The 23,394-nt window shown below is 45.4% G+C and overlaps 1 pseudogene; it reads right to left on the bottom strand.

Annotated features, from left to right (window-relative positions):
- LOC114691058 lies at positions 1-7,968 on the bottom strand (annotated as a pseudogene).
- Positions 7,969-23,394: the final 15,426 nt, after the last annotated feature.

The raw sequence follows: 23,394 nt of genomic DNA on the forward strand, positions 1-23,394 counted from the left end.
TTATAAAGAAGTGTGAACGAGGCTGGGTTCTGGTTCTTCTTGTGGCCCTCGACGTTGCGGTGTTGAGTGTGCAAGGTTCTGAGCCTTGGGGGCCACCTTGTGATCTGACAGACCTGAAGACAGAACCTACGCAGGGAAGGCGACAGGGATGAAAGATGAGAAGCGCTTGCTGTTTCATGATGTTGAGATGCAGAGTTAGTAAGCCTTGCCTGGGGCTTCCTGTTAGAAGAGCGTCGCTGGCTTTCCTTCTCATTCATGTGGTTGGACTGGGTTTCTGTAACCTTTAAAGGAACCTGGAAAGTTCCTGACTGATACACCTATCTGTGACAAAGACACACTTTCTCCCCGCCCCATTATCCACCCCAGACTGGCTTCTTCCTTAGGTCTGGGGCTGACCAGCGGTGATCGTTGTCAGCTAGACTAGATTTAGACCCAGCATGCAAACACATCTCTGGGTGTGTCAGTGAGGCTGTTTCCAGAAAGGTTTGGCTGAAGAGGGAAGACCCACCTTGAATGTGGGTGTCATCCACCATCCAGGGCTAGCGGGACCAGACTGAATCAAAGAAGTTGAGACCCAGCATTCATATCTCTGCTTCCTGACTGGGTGTGCAATGTGACCAGCTGCCTCATGTTTTCCCTACCCTCAAACTATGAGCAAAAACAAACCCTCCCTTCCTTAGGTGGCTTTTGGCAGATGTTTTGTTACAGTATAATTAATGTACTGATGTTTCAATAATCTCCCCGATGAACTTATCATATGCTTGGTCAAGGTTAGGCCTTCAACCTCATCATGAACATCTTTGTTAAATAAAGTTACCAGTCCACCATATCAGAATCATGCAGGAGGTGAGCAGAGGATGTGAACAGACATTTCTCCATGGAAGATGTACAAATGACCTGTGAGCATAAGAAGAGATGCTTGGCATCTGTAATCCTTAGGAGAAAGCACATTAAAGCCATGTGTGGGTTATGGCTCAGTTAATAAAGTGCCTGCTCTGTGTGAATATACGAGGACCTGAGTTTGAATCTCCAAAGTCCACATGTGGAGCGGGGTGTGGTAGTATGTGTGCCGTGTTCCCTGGAGCTGGCTGGCCATCTAGTCCTGTCTAATCAGTGAGCTCCAGGCTCAGTGAGAGACCCTGGTTTCAATAAGGTGGAGAATGAGAGAGGAAGACTCTTGACATTGGCCCCTGAGCTACACACAAACACAAAATCCCACATGAGATGCCACTTCATGTCACGAAGGCAGGTGTGGTTAAAGAGAACTAGGGAATGGTGGGTGTTTGTGAGGAGCTGGAGAAGGTAGACCTCGAATACATACCCTCAGCCAGCAGATTGAAAGGGAGTTACCATGACTCAGCATTTCTAGCCCCAGGAATATATCCGAGGGAAATGAAAATATGAATCCATGTGAAAACTTGAACACAGATAAATATTCAGAGAAGTGTTATTCCTAATAGCCTTGGGGCAGAAATGTAGATCAGTGGCCGGGCACTTCCTAGCGTGTGCAAGACCCTGGGTTGGATCCTCTTCTATTGAAAAAAAAAATGTTTTAAGAACACACAATAGCCAAAGAGTGGAAACAATCCAAACCCTATCTGCTAATAAGTGAATACACAAAATGTGGCCTACTTGTACGGTGGGATATTAGTGAAAAGAAATGAAATTCTGTTGCATGCTACAATGTAGATGGATCTTGAAAGGTAAGGGAAGCCTGTCTCAAAAGGCTGTGAGCCACATTGTCCCACTCATTTCCTGTGAAATGTCAGAATAGGCCAATGCACAGAAACAAATGGACTACTACTTGCTAGGTGGGATGGAGAGTGACTACTGGAGGGCACAGGGTTTCCTAGCCATCACATCAGGGGTAATGGTGTGACCTCAGAGGGGATCCATTAATCCACACACTTGGTATGCCTCTTCCAGACTCAGATCTCCAGAAGTGTTTATGCTACTTCCTCCCCAGCCAGCCCCAGCCAGCCCCAGCCAACCCGAGCATCTTTCCTCCAGAGCATTCTGTGATTGTCCGTGAGTCCGCCCACCCCAGTCCTGGGTGGCTCTTCTTCATAGTATGCATCCTGTTGACGCCTGTCATCTGTACTCTGACCCATTATCCCTGGGTTGTATTGCAATTAATCGTCTTGTTCTCAGAAGTTCTGTTGAGCGCCTCCCAGGAGATTGCCAGCAGACATCCAAATTGTTTTGAAATTGAAGGTCTGGCTAAAGCTGGAGGCATGTGCTCTTGATAGGCTAAGCAATGACTCCAATGTGCATGACCTTCCTACAGGTCTGTCCCCATCCATTTTGCTATGGAATATTTTTTTCTTTTTCAGAAAGATTTTTAATTGTATGTGTGTGGGGGGGTGTGCATATAGGTATGGGTACCTTCAGTGTCCAGAAGAGTGGGGTGTCAGATCCCCTAGAGCTGGATTTACAGGTGGATGTTAGCCACCAGACTGAGTGGGTATTAGGAACCAAACTCATGTCCTCTGCAAGAGCAGTATGCACTCTTTTTGTTTGTTTGTTTTTGTTTTGTTTTATTTGTTTGTTTTGTTTTGTTTTTCCAGACAGGGTTTCTCTGTGTAGCTTTGTGCCTTTCCTGGAACTCACTCTGTAGCCCAGGCTGGCCTCGAACTCACAGAGATCCGCCTACAGTATGCACTCTTAACCACTGAGCCCCTGCTAAGGATTCCTGTCACCAGCCCAGCTCCGCCTGTGTGCTTCTCTTGGCCAACAGAGTTCATGCACACACGTGGTGTCTCAGCTGCTTCCCTTGACTTGCTCTGGTCTGGGTTACGAACCTCAGCCTCCACAGCTGCAGGCCTTCTCTCCTAGTACTGGTGTTGCCCACACCTTCCAAATTAGTATCATCTGTGAGTTTCATCGCTAGATGTTTTGCTCTGCGCCTCTCTCCTCATTAACAGGTAGAAGTGCAAGACGCTCGCTCGCCATCGTAGCGCGCAAAACAGAGCCTGGCTGCCATGAGCTCTGGGGGAGGGGGGTGCACCCCATGCCAAGAGCAGCAGGCCTCTGCTGAGGTGGGGGTGCTCTCACCATACAGGAAGAAAAGTCTCAGTGTGCTTCTGAAAGCTGGCTGGGAGGCCGCAGAGTCAACAACAGGTAATGAGCACCCTGGCCCTTTGGGTGGTCTAGGTCTTCCTCTTGGGCCGAGTGGCTCTCTCTTAGCCCAAGCCAGGGGCTCAGAGGCAACATCACAACTCTGTGCCCCTGCCTGTCTCATTGTCTTCCTGGGCTACAGCAGCCTCCCTAGCGTCAAGCTTTTCTAGCCTCGGTGGCTTCACGATGCCCTGGAGTTTCTGACGTTGTCTAGCAACCACTTCCATCTTAATGTGGTTCTTTATCGGTTTATTTCACTGTTGTGAATACAGGCTTAGCAGGATGTTAAAAAAAAAAAAAAAAAGCTCCAGTGTTTGAGAAAAAAGTATGCTGGAAAAAAAAATGTGGTCTATATGAGAACATCAATATTACAGAGCTAGGAGCTTCCAGACAAAGCAAACTTTGACGCTGTCCTACTCTGTTTTAAAATGGGGTCCTAGCAATTTCATTGATATTCTGCTTTAAACTGTTTTTTTTTGTTGTTGTTGTTGTACAATCCATATTCCACACTATTGAAGTATCACATTCGGTGCATCATATAGATGCATTTGAAGGTTCTCTTTATGTGTCTATGTCGGTCTCTTTCACTGTGTTCACGGGATCACCCACCATCGCTACAGCAGCACTCCATTTTCAATTAGCGTGCAATGGTACAGGTTTCCTTATGGTACTTGTATGCATGCCATCTAACTTTAGGACAGCCCCTCACCCCAGAAAGAACCCCTCTGGTCATTAGCCATCTGGTTCCAGTTTCCCCAAATCTCCAACCCCTGTAAACCATGAGCTTTGTTTTGGCTCTTGCCTTTTCTGAAAAGTTCACGTTAATGGATCCATGGGGTCTTTCTGAGACTTCTTTCACAGCGTGCCGTTCTCAAGGTCCACTCTTGTTGTAGTATTATTAGACCTCCATTCCTTCTTATTGCCAGATGTTCCACTAATTGGATATACCATGTTTTGTTAGTGGGTATCTGGGTGGTTTCATCTTTTGACTATTATGCATATTAATATGAACATTTGAATGCATGTCTTAAAATGTGTATTTCCTTTAAAAATCTTATTTTTAAAAATGTTATGTGTACAAGTGTTTTCCTGCATATATGTATATATGCACCACATTTGTGCCCTGTGTCTATGGAGGCCAGAAGAGGGTATTGGATCCCATTGAACTGAAGTTACAGATGGCTGTGAGCTGCCATGTGAATCCTAGCAACCAAACACAGGCTCTCTACAGGAGCTCCTAACTGCTGATCTCTAGCCCTCAAGTGCAAGTTTTTTTGTGTGATTTTAGTTTCCATTTCTCCTGTGGGTAAATTCTTAGGTCCTTATAGTTTTGAGGGCTGCCAAGTGGTTTTCCAAAGCAACTACACCGTTTGCATTCCACCTGCAGGACGCGAGGATTCGAATTTCTCGACGGGATTGTTAGTACTCACTAACCTTCATTTTGCTCCTGGCCACCTTACTTGGTATGGAGTGGTATTTTTTTTTTAATAGTCCCCTGATTGCTACTAATAATGAGTCTCTTTCGTGTATTTAGTGGCCATTTGTATGCCTTTTGGGGAGAAATGTATTCAGATCTTTTGCCCACTTTAAAAAGTGAGTGGCTTACATTACAGTTCTTTATATATACACTGGAAACAAATCCCATATGATCTTCACATTTTTCTCCCATTCTGTGTGCCACCTTTTCACTTTTTTGTGGCACCATTTACTGGTCAAACATTTTTAGCATTTATAAATCCAACCTTTTTTCTTTTTGTTTGTGGTTTTGATGTTTGTAGGAGAGTATTGCCTCAGTCAATACTTCAAAGACTTGTATACCTGTATTTTCTTCTAAGAGTTCAAGACTTTTAGCTTTCATATTTACTTTTGTGACCTCTTTGAAGGTGGTTTGTGTATCTGGAATGAAGAAGGGTCCAAATCTTGATTTTGTTGTATGGTGTCTTTTGAGAATTAACTCAGACCCTTTCAAATGTATATTTGTTGTCAGGTTACAACCAATGTTCTGGCCACACGTCCTCTTCCTAGTTCATCTTAGAGAGAACAAGTAGTGTTTGAAATACTGTTCCAGCAAGATCTGAGAGGGGCATGAAACCCAGAACCAACAGACCCAAGAGGCCAGCTTTGCTCTGAACTGGCAGCATCTGTTTGGTAGCTGTCCCTTTCCCTCTTGGCTAGCAAATTGGGGCACCAATACCCTGGGGGTCACATTGGTTTTTGAACAGCTACTGAATGTGGAGTTCTCCCTATGTTATTGTCCTCAGGAGCACCCTGCTGGAACGAACAGCTAAGTCATGGTGCTTCCCAAGTTGTGAACCCTGTCCTTTCGTTTTGTTTTGTTTGTTTAGTTTTTAACCTGGGTCCATCACTCTCCAGTGTGTTTTCTAGCACTGCTTAATTCACATGCCAAGGTGTTAGCTGCATCCACCAATTCTGCTGGCTTGGGGAGGGTTGGGGCAGCCAGGGGAGAATGAAGGGAGTTGTTTGTAGGAGAGGAAGGGACATGGTACATACAGAAGGGAAGGCTGAGCCAACAGTGGATCTTTGTACAGTGAAGTAGAGGTTGAGGAAGTCAATGCTGGTCCTGGAGTACTCTTCCTCAGCTCAGCATCTGAAAGACAATGAGATTACATGCACCTGTGCACCTGTATCCTTTTCACGGTACCTCGGGGCTGTGCGTGAGTGCATGCATGTGTGTGTGTGAGGGGGGGGGAGTGTCAGGCAGGTATATGGTATGTCCTCTTCCTCATTGTGTCCCTGTCCCCAACTCTTGGCACCCGCTTGCTCTGCCCAGTCCTTCAGGGAGAGCCCGCCTGCATCACGAATGATCTGTTCACACCAGCTGTGAGTAACCCAATCCATATAATTCATTGGCACTTTAGTTAATCAAGCTTCCAGGCTTCAACTTTAAAGAGAGCTATGAGGGTATCTCACGGTTCCTTACTGTGTTAGTAGGGAGGGAGAGACAAAGCAAGAGAGAGAGAGTCTGTCTTTCATGTTGTTCATAATCATGCTGGCCTTTCCATTTCAACAATCTCATGCCAGGCTCCCAACTCTAGGAGGGAATCTCACGAAGGCCCCTGCCTGGACTTGAATCTCTGCCCCATGCATTCCAATCTAAGCTTGAACATGGAATCATAAGGGGCCACAAACTATTCTGAAGAATGAACTACCACCAAGCCTCACTTACCTGGGTAAAGGAGGGATTGGAACTAGACCCTTACCACTTCCCGTTCCCTAGTCTGACTTTCTATGACATCATGGTCCCACTTGCACTGGTTTCTCCCTTACTTTACCAGACATGGGCATCTGCCTTCTCGGCTCTGCACCCCCATGAGTCTGCAAGTAAAGTCAGGTGTTGAGGTGTACTTGTGATCCCGCCATTTACTAGCTCTGTAAAACTGGGGGAGCTACTTATCTGCTCCTGCTTCAGTTTCCCTATGCATTAAATGAGGTTGTTATGAGGATTGAGTTCATTAAAAAGGTCTGTAGATAGTCTGTAGATAGTGTAGACTCATGAGCTTCTGTTTCTATTACTTCCTGTTTCTGGTTGGCCCTGTTTACATCAGAAGCATCACGGGTGGTACCAGGCCAAGCTCCCCACTGCTCTCTCTCCCATTGTGAGGCCCAGTTTCTAAATCCAGGGCCTGTTTTTGATCCCACCCCCCCATACCCCTTCTGGTCTCTGTTCTTCTTGGCTTTCCATTCTCACAGAGGTACATAGGTCAGATCTTGACCTTGGTGCTTCCCCACTGAGAAAAACAAATATCCATTCCTATAGACTTCCTGCCCTTAGTAGCCCATAGTTTGAAACCTTGTATTATACCACACTGTATATATAGTCACTACAGTAGACGGTGCAGTGAGCTTCTCCATGCCCTGTCTCCTCCGTCCCCTCCATCTTCCTTGTTCGTTCTTTTAAAATCTCAGCCTTGGGCTGGTAGATGATTTAAGATCAGTTCTGTGTTTGTAAATGACTTTTTTTTTTGTAAACACAGAAAGAGATAAAAGTAATCAGTGTTTTGTTTAGTATATTATAAGTAAAAATGTATATTTGCACATGAACAGTAAGCTATTTAATCAGCTTATGTAATAGAGCATTTTAGTGACAGGTTTTGGAGTCAAATGTAGTTAAGACAATGATTGTAGTTTTAATTCTTCTTGCTTCAATGATCCATTATTTCTGGCATCAGGAGTAAGTATCTACTTTCAAGCACTGACGTGTCTCCATCCTGCATCACCTGCTCTCTGGACCAAGATCTTGCTAGACAAATTAATAGCATTTTCTTTCTTTCTTTCTTTCTTTCTTTCTTTCTTTCTTTCTTTCTTTCTTTCTTTCTTTCTTTCTTTCTTTCTTTCTTTCTTTCTCTCTCTCTCTCTCTCTCTCTCTCTCTCTCTCTCTCTCTCTCTCTCTCTCTCTCTCCCCCTCCCTCCCTCCCTCCCTCCCTCCCTGGAGAAGGCAGATGCCCATGTCTGGTAAAGTAAGGGAGTTGGTGTTCTTGGTAATGGCCTTGGTGCCTTCTGACATGGCATGCTTGGCCAGTTCCCTGGGGAGCAGTAGGTGCACAGCCTTCTGGGTCATCTGGGATGTGATGGCCGAGTGTCTGTCATAAGGCGCCAGATATGAAGCCTGGCCTTCGATGTGCTCGAAGATGTTGACAGTGAGTTCATGAAGACTGTGGCCTTGGAGGAGATGCCCATGTTGGGGTGCTCCTGCTTCAGCACCTTGTGCATGTACACTGAGTAGTTCTCCTTGAGGCTGTACTTGTCCCTGTTGCTGTTCTTCCTCACCTTGGTCATGGCCTTCATGGAACCCTTCTTTGGGACAGGCACAGGCTTCCTTGGCTCAGGCATGATATAAGGAGTTAACTTACTGGAAAAAAGCAAGTTGTCAAGATCTAGAAATTAAATTTATAGTTATTTCTTTGTTGCAAGATTCTTCAGAGCTTTTAATTGCTGATATAATTGTCTAAAGTTGACCACAGGACAACTTCCCCCTTTACACATAAAAAAGTATATTTAAATATCTTGTTAGGAGTTGGGTTTTTGTGGGACCCCATTTGGGAAAACTTGCTTTACATTAAGCCATTTGACCATTCACTTGACACTCCAGAGCCTGCAGTATAGTATGAGGCAGGGCATAAGTTGAGGGACAGTCTGTAGCTATGGTTCATTTCTGTCTGAGACAAATATAAGATGAAATAGGATGCTGGATATGGAATGGAATGTGGGGTCAATGCTGCGAGACTGCCCATTAGTGGGTGAATTTGGTCATTCACAGCCCAGACCGATTCTGTGCTTACAAACTGGAATAGACTCCTATCTCTCAGGGTAGCAGTAAACAGCCAGTAGTATTTAGGAAAGTGCTTAAACCGAGATGCTTTAGTCAAGTGAGTGTAAGTGTTTATTACTATAGCAGCAAACTCAGAACCTGTAAGCTTATTAACACCACACTTCACCAACTGCTTCTCTTAGGTTTGCATCATTGTGAACAAAGACCTGAGGAAATCAACCTGAAGGAGGGCAGATTTATTGCTGGCTTACAGTTGAAAGCTTTCGGTCAATAGCTGGCCAGATCCATTGCTGTGGGCATGTGGTGAAGCAGAGCAACATGCTGGGAATGCTTGGTAGGGCAATATTGCTCTCCCAGTGGTGGCTGAGGATAGACAGAGGGTGAGGCTGGGAACAAGCAGGTTCCACCATCTTTCCATGTCCATTTCGTTAGGAATGTTTCAATGGACTAACTCCTTGATTGAGTGGGAGCCTCGTGATCCAATAACTTCCTCAAAGCCCCACCTCTGAACACTTCACTGGGGACCAAGCCTTCAACACAGAACTTCTGGGGGCCTTTCATGTCCTCTTTTAGTTTTCCATTACCCATATTATATGGGCATCAGTCATATTAGACTGGAAGTCCAGCCTTATGGCCTCACTTAACTCTCATAGCATCCATAAATGCTCTGTGTCCAAATACAGTCACTTTGTGTTAGGACTTCAATACGTGGATGGAAGGGATCAGATTCAGTCCCTAGCTCAGCTTCCCATTCTGGCTCAAGGCCCAGGTAGTTCTCTGTTTAGGTCTGCTCCCGGGACGGAAAGGTGTACTATAGTGCAGACAATTGGGTTGGGGACGCCTCAGACCCATACGCTGAGTCTAGGTTATTTGTTACAGCCAAGGATGTGGAATCACAGTCTCAATCCTTGAGCGTCTTGGGGATTAACATTTAAAATGGGATTTCTAGGTTCACTATTTCTGTGTATGTCGCCTTACACTAGATCTACAGCTGTTTGTATCCATATGACAGATACTCCTAGAAGAGCCAGCTCAAATGTGATGCTTAGCCTCTGTGATGCAGAACACCCCCCCCCAGAAACTTCGGGAGACTTCAAGGAAGTCCCCAAGGTTGGTGAGATATGAATGGGAATTCAGCTATTCCAATAGTCTTTAGAGGCAGGCAGGCCCAGAGGAAGGTGACTTGCCCAGGGTCACCTAGGCAAGACAAGAAGGTTTTGGCAAAGCTTAGAACACAACTCCACTCAAGACTTTGAGCTGTTTTTGGTCCAGATGCCCCCAGACTCTGTGAGTGTCAAACCATGTGGTATTTAAAACAGAATTTTCTCCCATGCATCACCCAAAGGATTCAGTTTGGGATTCTGCAGTGGGCCTTGGTGTAAGGAGTTTAAAGAAACTACTGGGTATATCAGAGCTGCTGACAGACACTGTGAGCAGGAATTTAAGTTCAGCTGTGCCACCAGAACTATGGGAGGCAGAGAGAGGAGCCCGAAGCCCAGCTGTTCACACTTGGCTACTGGGAGCCATCTTCTTTGTCCTGTTTTTGGTTGGGTTGCTAGGAGGCAGGGTTTCATGCTTCCCAGGCTGGCTTTGAACACCTTCTCTTCCTACTGGCTTCTCCTCCCTGAGGGCTGGGGTTGGAGATGTGTGCCATCATACCCAGCAAGAGCTCTGTTACTGACTCCACCAAAGAGCCAAAGCTGTATCCTAGAGCTCCAGGCTCTATCTGATCCCATAGCTCTGCTAGGTAGATTCTTCCAGAATGTTCCGCACACGTTCATACAGGTGGAACACGTGCATAAACAACAGGTGCAGTCAGGCGGTGCCACTAATTATCACCATCTGCACGAATAGACGGACGGGGAGGAGCGGAGCCCGGGCGATGGAATTTTCCCTTCTTTGTTTTCTTATTTCTGGTGGCTTAAATATTGTGTTTGGTTTAAATACAGACATGATCCGACCACAAACATTATGGGTGGAGAAGCCAACACAGCCCACTCGTGGAGAGACTGCTGCTCGCAGGTACAAAATAAAAATAGCGCTGACTGCGCCTCCAGGTGTTCCCGGCTCTTCCTGGCATGTCAGCTCACTACCACAGGGACTTCTCTGGGGGTTGTTCACTCTCACTTTGGAGAGGAGTCATTGGTAATTGGAGGAGAGTTTAGATGACTCCAAGGTCACAGAAAGTTAGGGATGGAGTTGAGATAAAATCGGATCTAGCCATGGCTTCCTGGGCCCCGGAGGCTGAGAAGGACTAAGAAGAACCAAGCTAATGGCTCCCGGAAAAGGGAAGCAGGAACCAAACTCCAGGTCAGGGAGTCCTCTTTGTTCAGGTGATAAAGAGTGAAAGGCAGTCACCCGGCTCAAGGGCACCCAAGTCTTTTGGTCACCTAGGCTTTGAGTGTTGATGCCTCTGTGGATAACAGGTGGGAGCCACCTGGGAACAGGTGTCCCTGATCAGTATTAGGGACGTTGAAAATTTAATCCTGAGGGCCTGGCCTTGGCAGATTTGCATGAAATCTGATTTGTTTACAGGCCCCTGCACCTGTTATTTTCTCGGGGTGCCCAGAAAGCTCCCCCTACTCTGCAAGAGTACAGAGAGGGGCTGGGTGTGAGGGTGTGGTGCCTCTTTCCCTGAAGCCAGGAAAGCAACAGCAGGCGTGGCACAGCCTGGGGTGTGGGCGTGGCACAGCCTGGGGTGTGGGCATGGTGCGGCATGGGCATGTTGCAATTCCATTTTAATGCACCGCCAGACTTGGAGATGAGAAAGGCAGGCAGACCCTTACCCCTCCACCAGTTTGAGGGGCAGCGCCAGGCACAGGGACACACAGGCTAGGCCTGTTCATGCAGGCTTTTGAGAGAACAGGGTGAAGAGAGACCCCTTTGTTGTAGGAGGTGTGCAGCAGGGGTTGTGAGGGGGTAAACCCTTCTCTCCAGAATCTGTGACTGCTGGAATGCAGAAGCCCCACATTACTTAGAACCTGAGTCTTCAGGGCTGAGAGAGTGCACAGAAATACTGAGCTGACCAATTCCTTTGAGTATCTTTAGACTCTTTGGAGCCTAAAGGGCAGAGTTGGGACAAGACAGCTATGAAGGCACACACATCTCTGCTACTCAGTTAAGGACCTGGAGTCTTGTTAAAGAGTGGTGCCATCTGGTGATGGTACTAGTTGTAATGATACAGTTCCATTGGGCAAAGCAGACTCCTTCCCCTGGGGCAGTGGGAGAGCAGATCTTGTGGTAGAGTGCTGTTTTTTAGGTGTGAGATGGGGAAAGTGGGCATTAGTAAGGCAGCTATCAAATGACTTGTTCCTTATGCATGCATAGCACCTTCCAGCACTATGAAAACCAGCCAATAGGGATGAAGGTTCAAGGTCAGTTCCAGCTTAGTTTGTCCATGTTCTATGGCTCACATATATAGTGTCTTCAGCAATAGTATTGCCATAAAGTTCTTGAAGGTAACCAAAAGCAATGGCAATATCCTGTTATGTTTGGAGGTCTTTGGGATCCCACTGGCCAACAATTCAAAAAGAGGTAACCTGTTCCTGGTATTGGGGTTTTTATTTGCTAGCATGTACTGTCTAATGTCGACGTTTGACTTGGCCTTGTTACAAGACAGCTCCATTTAATCTCTTCCTGTGTATGTTTGTGTATATTTTGAGATACTTGTATGGTAGTGTGTTTCCATACCACTTTCCCAAAGACCTTCAGTGTTAATCATCCCTCCCATATTTTCCTCTTCTCTCTCCCATCCTCCCACCTCTCACCCTATTTAATCCTCCTTTCCATTTGTTCCCCCACCCCCCTTATACCACTGCATCTGTCTCCTTTCTCTGAAAGCCCTTCCTTACTAGTAGCCTACAAAGAAGGTGGAACACTGTTTGCTCAGATGATGTGGGGCTCCCAAGTCACATAGCCTTTCTGGAGGATGCTAGCACTGTCTACAGCTCTCAGGATGGAGGCGGTTGGAAGCTGCACAGGTAGAAGGTTCCTCGGTTCTCCTTTATGTTCTCATCTCTTCTCTCATTGTAAGTTGTAACCCGTAGCTGTAATAAGCCACAATTGTGGGAAGTTCGGTGAGTCATTTCCGTTCAATTTTTGCCTTGAGTATGTCTAGGGAACCCCTCAGATCTTACAATTTTCAGAAATAAGTGTGGTTTTGGTGGACCGCTGTTAAAGCTTAATTAGAGAATTGGGCAAGTGGGCAGGTAGATTTATTTATCACCTGAATCCATTTTAGTTTTCACTTATTTTCTTCCCCTTCTTCCCTGACAGGCCTTCATGTAGCCATATCTGTGTAGCTAAGGGTGACTTTGAACTCCTAATCCTCCTGTCTCCATTTCCCAAGGGCTGGGTTATTGGCATGTGCCACCATGCTTGGCCTCAGTGATTTCTTAAATGTTAACTTATGTGACTTCAGTGAACTGAGCAAAGATTAACCACACTGAACATATCAATCGTGAAAACCACACTAGGTGCAGGCTGAGTGGCAGACATCACAGCACTTCCCTGCAGAGTGTGTCATATGTGCTTTGAGCAAAGGTAAGCCAGCAGGGCACCAGGGAAGTGTTAGAGGTGGGATGAAGTGACTCCCAAGTGAAGGGTGCATGTTTGTGCTACTCTGGCACCCTAATGGAGTGTCTTTTTGAGTTGTTGGCCAGTAGGGGCCCATAGACCCCCAAACATTACAGGGTATTGCCATTACTTTTGGTTACCTTCCAGAACTTGACAGTATGATCTGTGACTGAAGACACCATACAGTGGAGCCACAGAACATGGAACAATTAAGCTGGTATGGACTTCAAAGCTTCACCCCTACTGGCTAGCTCTCATAGTGCTGGAAGGTGCTGGGGGTGCTTTCCAGAGGAGAAAAGTGATGGCCTTGTTTTAATGGAACTCTGACTCTCAAGCTTCAGTAGGCACAGAAGCAGGGTGAACTGGGGAGGAGTGGCCAGTTGGTCATGGCAGTAGGACGCAGAAGAAACAGATGAGGTGACAGGGAAGACCAGGGTTTGAATCCCAGCATTGTCACAGATTGACCATGACCTTGGGTAGTTTATTGATGCTGCTGGGTCCTTTCCTCATTTGGTACCTTACAAGTAGGCAGCCATATATTTGACCAAGTGATGGATTTGTGTTAAGGAACGATAATGGAAAAGAATGAATAGTTGGGTACCACCCTTGTCTAAGGCCATGCTAAGGGCTTAGCTTAGTGCAACATTAGAGTTTCCCATAGACATAATATAGTTTTGTTACAGTTTATTTTGAAGAAAAATTTCTTTTTTTCTGCAGGAAATCTCAGTCTTTGCTTTTAAGATCTTCAGTTGACTTGATGATGCCCACCCAGACTGTAGAGCAGTGGTTTTCAACCTGTGGGTCACAACCCCTTTAGGAAAGCTGAATGGCCCTTCCACAGAGGTCACATACCAGTTATACTGCATATCAGATATTTACATTATGATTCAGAACAGTAGAAAAGTTAGTTATGAAAGTTGCAACAAAAATAATTTTATGCTTGGGGGTTACCACAACATGAGGAACTGTATTAAAGAGTCACAGAATTAGAATGGTTGAGAACCACTGTTATATAGGGTAATTATTCAAAGTTTACTGGATTAAAGTAAATCATAGCTAAAAATAATAAAAATTCACAGTATTGTCTAGATTGATATCTGACCACACTGGGCACCATAGTCCAGGCAGGTTGACATGGATGATACCCACACTACTTTCTCATGTGATTCTTGCAATGACACAAAGCGGACAGAACTGACAAAGGACAGCGCTGAGGCTGAGTGTGACACTTTCTGACTCTTCCTCCTCATCATGGCATGCCTTACATATGACCCTAGAGATCTTTCTACTGGTTACTTAAACACTCTGGCAACTGAGCCACCATGGGTTCATTTTGTTCCAATTGTCTACACACCCAGAAAAACTTCTATTATTATACCCCAACCCTTTTTAATATAAGGTAAATATTTATCCAAAACCTGGAAAGCCGAGTTGTAACTAGACTTAGCCTTGAGTTTGACCTTGACACTTACCATCTCCAAGAATGTTCACTGAATGGTCCAGGGTAAAGGATCACTTGATTAGCCAAGTCTTTGAGGCACCAGATAGGATATGAACTGGGGAGAGAGTATGGGCCCAAGATGGCTTTGTCTGTGTTGCTCACTGTACCCAATCTTGAGATTCTGATAAAATCAGAACACATTTGTGAAAGGCCAGTTCCAGAAATGAAGACCTCACTGTCAGTGTGGTGGTAGGCACTGAACACTGTGTATCCTACAGATTTATTTGCTTGAAGCATTATGAAATGTGTTAATTGATTAATTGCTTCCAAGAGCTAAGGTAACTCTGAAGACAAACTAATGAAAACTCTGAACTGAAATTTGACAATGAACTTCACCAAAGAAAGGAGTGATTAGGATTAGGGGTATCATTAAACAACACTGAGTTTCTACAAGGCCAAATGATGACCTTCAGACTTTGACCTATAGGGAAGAACACAGCACAGAAAATGTTATAGCAGCAAACTTGAAGGCTCTTCTTCTGCTCCAGTAACTTGCACTTCTAAGGAACATGCTTCTTATTCCCAGCAAGAGGAGTTAAATCATGCCATGACTGGAAACACACACTGTGTCATCCACGCGCTTAAGATGTCGTGTGCCCAAGAGGACTGACTATATTGTAGCTCAAAGGATGGAAAAAGAACAGTGTTTTAATGTTGAAATATGTAAGTGCATAAAATATGCATATATATTCATATACCCATCTACAAAACCAATATAAAGCATAATTATTACTGGCTCACTGGTTTAAATATCCACTGACTGGGGTCTGGGGGTTATAGCTCACTCAGTCATAGAGCACATGCCTAAGGCTTTGGGTTTCATCCCCAACACTGAAGAAAAACAAAACACTGAAGGTGAGAAACTAATTCATGTAGGCACAAAAGACAAAGTCAATAGAAACAGAACCAGAATGGGAACCCAGAAATCTAAGGTTAACACATGAAGGTCAAGAAAAGCCTTTTAGAGTTCACATAGCTGGTGCTAGCCAGATCCCTAGGGAAGTCCACTTTCTAGTTAACAAAGGACCAAACCAAAACTCTTTTTTCTTTTTTTTTTCTTTTTGGTTTTTTGAGACAGGGTTTCTCTGTGTAGCTTTGTGCCTTTCCTGGAACTCACTTGGTAGCCCAGGCTGGCCTCGAACTCACAGAGATCCGCCTGGCTCTGCCTCCCGAGTGCTGGCATTAAAGGCATGCGCCACCACCACCCGGCAAACCAGAACTCTTTTTAAAAAGTATTTGACAGTCCAGTGATGGTGGCACATGCCTTTAATCCCAGCACTCGGGAGGCAGAGGCAGGCAGATCTCTGTGAGTGAGGCCAGCCTGGTCTGCAAAGTGAGTCCCAGGACAGGCAGGATTGTTACACTGAGAAACCCTGTTTCAACAAAACAAAAGTATTTGATAGTTAGGAACCAAAGTAAACTTGGACAATGGGTATTCCATTCTAAATCTGCCCCCACCATATCTCAGGATTTTGCTTGCTTATTTTATTTTTATGTGTAAGGATGTTTTTCCTGCATGTGTGCCTGTGTATCATGTGAGTACAGTGCTGGTCGATGCCAGAAGAGGGTGTGGGTCCCCTGGGACTGGAGTTACAAAAGGTTGTGAGCTGCCGTGTGGGTGCTGGAGATTGAACCCGGGTCCTCTGGCAGAGCAGAGACTGCTCTTAACTGCTGAGCCATCTCTCCAGCCCCAGGTTTGTTTTTGTTTTTTAGATATGTAAAATTCAGATATTTTAAAATAGGTACTTTTTATTTCTTCCTGTCTTTCTAGCCTCTCCACATCAGACCAATCACAGGAAGCATTATCCCCGAGACACCCGGATTGATTAGGTGCAGGTTGAGGAAGTGAGGACACCAAGGTTAGTTTTGCTTCTTCTCATCCCTGTGGTCCTTTGCTGTGCCTGGACTTGTGGACAGGGAAAGAAGCTCTGAGAGCCAGGCCAGAGCTAAAAGCTTGCTTCCTTCTCTCAGAAGTGTCTCTAAGACAAATATGTAGTGAAGATACAGGAGGATGTGCAGGAAAGGGGTTGCCATAACAACCTCTGGCATCTGTATACACCACCTGACCCCATTGACTACCTTTTTTTTTTTTTTTTGACCTCCTATTGCTCCTAGGGGCCTTTTCAAATTGGAGAACAACAAATATTGATGCTGACAAGGGTATATGGACATTTCTCACAAATTATACTGCAGTTCCCAGTCCGGCTCTGGCTTGTGGATGAGGGCTCAGTGCCAAGGCAACAGGGAGCCCATGTACACATGCCATACACCATACATAGCTTCCTTGTGCCTCTTTGTCTGCAAGACCCTGCTCATCCCCATCTGTTCCCTACCCGTGTATATTAGTGCTGGTGTGTGTTACAGGTCACAAGACTTCTCATTGGTGGAAGCCCCAACAGAAGTCAGCTGTAACAGAAGTTGTGCATTTGAGAGATCACATGTGTTCTTCTACATTGTAACACGGGAAGACATGGCCGAAGCTGGCCAAGATCAGTGCTCAGGTGTGTGCTGTGGATGGATTGGAAGAGAAGGAAAGTTTGGAATGGGACTGTCCTAGGGAAGCCTGGAAGGTAAAGGGGGGAGGGGGAAGAATGGGAGTTAGGAAGGAAAGAGGGAGAGAAGGAGGTGCAGAGGGGAGATGGAGTCTGGGGAATCAGGAGCAGATGCTGTTCTAGGAAGGAGGAAGAGAATTTGAGGCAAAGTCAGATACAGTTGGGGTTGGGAGTGGAGCGACGATCTGCACACAGCCCTTCCTAGTTTTTTTGTTTTTTGTTTTTTTTATAAGGAAATACCTTTGGTTTTGGCTCCTGAGCAATGGGGTCTCACAGGTGGGTGGCTGCAGAGAACCTGACCTGTGTTAGGACAGCCTTTCTGCCTCACCATCCCTTTGGAACCACCCCTGTTGATCCTGTCTGCTGTCACCACTGGGCAAACTGGTGACAACCTGTTGGGGACCTTATTTCCAGATGATAGTTTCCACCTTGGGGAAGTTCATGAACAGGTCCTCAGAATGGCTTCAACTTCTTCCTTCCTCCTCATGCTAGGCCTGCCCACCCTGAAAAGACTTTCATTATCTTGGCTGACCTCTGCCACTGGGCTGTCAGCACAGGCCCTTGTGGGGACGCTTCACAGACACATGTGAGTTCATGGGAATCGGGTGTGTTTGGCAGAGCTGATGCCAGATTGAGATACATCCTCTTCCTTACTGTTCCCTCTGCTTTTTTCTCAGACTCAGGCTTGGAAGAAGGTTCTGGCAAGAACCTATACGCCTGATATGAAAACAAGATTCTGTGTGCTATACATAGAAACACAGGTGTTACGTAAGAAATACATGTGTTATGAGTGTAAAATGTTCTCAGAGGGCCCAGATACATAAATCTGTTTATCCATGGCCATGTGCATCTGTTTGCAATGACCTGGTGGTCCTGGCCCCAGCAGAAAGATTTTTCTTAAGATCCTACAAAATGAAGCACACTTGTCAACATGTTCTAAAAGCCAGTTAATAAAAAAAGAAAATGTCAAATTGCTTCCAAATCAATCTAAGTGGAGTTTTTAAAAATGTACCCAGTGAAAGTTATTTGGGGAATTTCTATCATTTTATACTCAAAAACCCTTAATGACACTCTGTTGCCTCTGGTAAAAAGAAATCTGGATCCCACTGGTCACTCAAGGTGGTATAGCCTTGACCTAGGATCATCTTTCTTTATAAAGGTGTCTTCCATTGCTCATACTACAGAGTTTATTTTTGGTTGTATCTTTTTGACCATGTAAAAAATTTAGTTTCTTTGACAGATGTAAATGACATGTACAGCTGATTTTTGATAATGGTCCAAAGTTGGGAGAGATGGACTTATCTATTCAACCAACACTGAATAGTTAGCATGGACTGGCCTTGGTTCTAGCCCTGGGGATTCAGTGGAAAAGAAGGAAAGCCCCTTTTCACATGGAGAGCATGTTACCTTAGAGAAGAGGACACAGACTGATGTGCCAGCTAGATATATGCTGAAAAAGATGCCAGGTGGCTTATGATGGGCATCTTGATTGTCTGAGGGAGGATGGCTTCTCTGCAAAGGTCATGCTGGTACTCAGCCCTATATGTAATGAAGAGACCACTTGCAAGATTTGGAGAAGATATATAAGAAAAGTTCTGGGGTCAGGGACCTTGGGTACCAGACAAGCCATTCCATGTTGGGGCAGTCAAAAAGGTCATACTCTGCCCCTGCCTATGGGAAAGTATAGGTCTTCTGGACCAGTGGTGGGAAGATCCGTCTGAAAAAGACCTGTCAGAACATGCAGGGAGTGTGCTTCTCCACTGAGCCCACATGTGTGAAAGGGAGGGACAAACCCAGGTGCCTCTGGAGACATTTTCAATAGTGAAAGACCCGAGAGGGTGAGATCTGCCTCCAGCCACATGCAGAAGGATCTCACAGGTTTCACAGATTGAAGAAGAGAGTTAAAGGGGAGTTTATCCATGATCTCTTTCTGTGTGATGACCTCATCTCAAATAATAATGTGGCTTCAACTGTGGCTCATCATTTCTCTCCCATTGGCAGCTTGTCTGCGTGACTTTTGTTCTTTTGCCTGGACAGCTATGGCTCCACCCCCAAGGTGTGTTGGCAGAACTCTGTGCTCAGCTGGGCCCCCCAGACCATGTGGCCTTTCATACTCAAGGGGGCAAAATTGATTTCTTCTTCATGTAATGGCAGTGGGGTGAGCTGAGGATAAAACTGGCATTAAATAGGTCCCATTGGCCAGTTCATGTAAATCACATGGCCAGGGTCAAAGTGAGAGAAGAGGACATGCACATAGGGGTAGTAGGTTGTACGAATACATGAATGTTGATCATTCCTAGCTCATGTTACAACATGTTAGAGGAGACCTTTCCACTACTTCCTTCACCCACTCCAAGGGCTGACACATCCCCTCTGTGAGGCCCCTGGGGTGTGTCTATGGAGTTTCAGCTCTGTAAGAGTCCCATGTCGCTTAGACTATGGGTTGGTTGGCTGGTTGGTTGGCTGGTTGGTTGGTTGGTTTTTCCCTCTAATCTCTTCCATGTGTGGCTCTGGGCCACTTGAAAATCTATGGATTCCTAAGGGAAACACCTTCATAGCTCACACAGCCTTTTTGAATGCCACTTTGTATTTCTTCTGTTTGTTTTCCTTATTTTCTTGCCAGTTCAAACATGATCAGATTGTATGTGGTATTTTCTCCAGCACTTCCAGATGCTCTTTCTGCACTTGGAGGATACTCCTACCCCGTCCTGTAGTTTGATGGACACTTGTGAGAGATTTAATAAAAAGTCATTTCTGTTTTGAGCAATGTTACTCAGATCATGGTATCTGGGTGTTAAAAATTGTCCTCATTCTCACAGCCTTGAAAAGCAAGCACACGAGGGATACAAGCCAGTGTGAGCAAGGGTCAGAAGAAACACAAAGTACAGAATCAGAACCAGAGGGCCCATAGAGGTCAAATTATCAGTTACAAATCTCAAATAAGTGGGCTTAGGTTCTTGCTAGACAGTAGAGAGCCAGGGGTCTGGAATGCATTAAAAATGGGAAGAGTATATTAGTCAGGGTTCTCTAGAAGAACATAGTCAATAGGATGAATATATATTACAAAGGAGATTTATTAGATGTATAGGCTTATATTAGTCAGGCTGAGGAGTCCAACAATGGTATCTGCTCACTGGAGAGGCTGAGAACCCAGTAGCTTCCCAGTCCATAGTTCTCGATACCTGAGCAGTGAATGCAGGCCTGCAGCTGTAGGTCTTCAGTACCCATTGGAAAGCTGAAGAAAGTTCCCAACAAAAAAGACAATAGCCATGGCAGCAACAGAGTAGATGGGCCAAAACAATAGCTTTTCCCTGGAAAGCCCCTTTCTCTGGGCAGCTGCTGGAAGATGCCACCCACTCTTGGGGAAGGTCTGCTTCCCTCAGTCAACCCTTCCAAGAAATACCCTTTTCGACCTGCCCAGAGGCATGTCTCTTAGTTGATTCCAGATCTAGTCAAGCTGACAACCAAAATGAACCATCACAAGGAGATAAAGTAAGCAAGAGATGGTGATTAAAATCAGCTCATGAAAGCATTGTAGGGAGCTGGTTTTTATTCCACATCCAATAACGTCCGATATGGAGACACTAAACAGGAGTGGATGAAGACATTAAATGGGAGGGTTGGAAATTGGTTTCATTAAAAGAAAGCAAGACCGGAAAGCAAAAGGATGGTCGGAGAGTAGAGCAGAACTGGAAAAGGGAGACATATTGGAAGGCTCCTGGGGTCTAAACAAAGAAGAGCTTGAGCATGCGACAGTACAGCTGATAAAAACTGAGTGGGCAGAAACTACCTTGAACCACCAATCTGCCCCAAATTTAGCCACTTAAAATGCCTATCACCCTATCACAAAGTTTCTGGTAGTTGGAAATCTATAGCACTTTAGCTAGGTGTTTCAGGGCCAGGGTCTCTTGTGAGGTTATCATCAGCCTTCTAGCTGAGGCTGGAGTCACACGCATCAGAGCTAAAACAGGAGGAGGAATGTCCTTGCAAACACATCCACACAGTTCTCAGAAGGTTTAGTTTCCGGGTAGCTGTTGGCGTGGTGCCTCTCTTTCCTATTACAGGGTCTCTCCAAGGAGTGATCATAACATGATGGCTGGCAGCTTGCTTCCCTTGGGGTGAGGGGAAAATGTCTGTCAGAGTGGAGGCGTATAAATTCACACAAAACAGGAGCTCTCGTCATCTGCCTCCTGTGTGTTAAAGATCAAATTTGGAGCCTTATAAAGACTAGACAACTGTCCTACCCCTGAGTTACAGCCTACTGCAGATGTTACAGCCTCTTTATAACTGAACCTCTGGAATAACATGCGTTCATTCTTCCATGTGTTATTGGTCACACAGACCAACTCTAGTACACGTGGAAAGAGACAACCCATAGTAGGTATGAGTGCTCAGAAGTGGGGACAGTGGGGCCATCTTGGAAGCTGAGATCTTTGATTATATAATCACATTAACTTTGCTGATTAAAATCTGATGTGGTACAGGATGAAACATTTTTAGGCTTTTGGTTTGAGCTACAATGGGAACCATTAGAAACACAGCATATTGAAGGGGGGAAGAAATCAACAATCTAATTTCATGGTCTGGCAACATAAAACCCAGTGGTGGAGTGCTTGCAGATTCTTGGGTTCCATCTAAGCTATTGCCCCCCCCCCCCAATTCTGTCTTCAACTTCTGAAAGACATCTAAGTACACAAGAAATTTGGGAATCATAGCCATGGGGGAAATTGGCAGCCTAGGAATTAATAAGGTCGTTTAGTTGTGGTCCCTTGGCCTTAACTGCTCCAATTAAATGGCCATTTTCCCAAACCAAATCAGCATCTTGGAGGCAGGGCTTAGCCACTGGAATTTCCAAAGCTCCCCAATCCTGATATGTGTAGACATTAACCACCAAGGAGGGAGAAGGTGATAGGGAAAAAGGAAGAGCCCAGAACCCCTCCCAGGTGTGTGAGGATGGAGGATAGCTCATGGTTCCAGAGACAGAGGAGGGATAACGAGAAGTACTGTTTATTTTTTGGGGCTTGTGGACAGGCTGTCCTTGAAGCTTGGTTTGTGTGTATGCCTTTGCTGCAGGCCGGCTCGAGAGAAGAGTTTGTGTATGTCATACACAGGGGCTATCATCTGTGGCCGTGGAGAGCATAGAATTGCTTTGGAATTTCAAAATGTAAAAAAGTCTGATTCTATTTCATAATGCAATCAGACTTAATTAGACCCAAAGTATTTACTGAGTATTCCTCTGGCCTTTTTAATTAGGGATACAAGTTAAGCACATTTGAATCTGACACTTTAAGGCTGGCTGATTCTGTGCAGAGATGTGGCTGGCTTCCAGCTGGAAGAGCCGGAAGTCAGGCTGAAAGAGGGGAAAGAAAGAGTGAGTGGCCAGTCCCATTTAGCTTTGCAGAAACTCTGAAAGGTCAGCTTTTGCATGCAAAATGACCCTGGGCCATCCAATATTAAATAGATGCTTGGAGATAGTTTTCTATACTCTGGGCATTGCGCATTAGCAGATTCATCTTCTCATATGGAAGGCTCCCTTGGTGATCCTCTTCACTCCAAACTTGCAGGATAATGTGCCTGCTAAGCTAAGAGCTCAAAGGCTTTCAATTGAGTCCTCAGCTCTGCCAGCTGAGGCACCGAAACTGTGATCCACTCATACCTACATTGTTTGTAATCCTTAACCCACAAATCCACCAAGTCAAAATCAAAAGTGCTGAGAGAGATAGTACATTGTCTCCCACATACCTGCACCCGCCTGGGCACATTAAAAAACTATCACTTGCTCCAGATTTCTATCAAATGAACTCAAGATGCTCTGCATTTGAATTCCAAAGACCTGAGTTCAAGGTGAACCCAAGGGCTGGCTGGCCGGATTTGGTCAGCCTGTTCCCATACTGTGAAGTGCAGTCTCTCTCCCCTCTTTGGGAAGGCGTTGTGTATCTGGGATGCTAGCACTTGCTTTGGGGAGTGGGGAGGAGTATGTGGCTGTAAAGAGCCTCATCTTGCTAATGTGGAAAGTTGCCACCGCTGACAGACCTGTCTTGTGGCAGATAGACAAGCCACTCACCTGCCTGGACATCTGCTGCTTTGCTTTTCCACCATCAGAGTTTTCCTTCCTTCCAAACCTCATAGCACAGGCCGCCTCTTTCTCTAGTACATAAAAAAAAATTTCTTTGTTTTTGAGAATTTTATAAATGTATGCAATGAAATATGGTCATATTTACCCTCTATTTCAACTCTCTCCAGGCCCCTCCCCGTGAAAAAAAACCCCTCACAATATCATTTTCTTGTTTGATGACCCATTAAGTCCAATTAGTGCTGCCCATATGGGCACGAACATGGGGCCATCCATAAAAAGCACC

This window comes from Peromyscus leucopus, chromosome 3, assembly GCF_004664715.2.
Source record: "Peromyscus leucopus breed LL Stock chromosome 3, UCI_PerLeu_2.1, whole genome shotgun sequence".
Classification (NCBI taxonomy): domain Eukaryota; kingdom Metazoa; phylum Chordata; class Mammalia; order Rodentia; family Cricetidae; genus Peromyscus; species Peromyscus leucopus.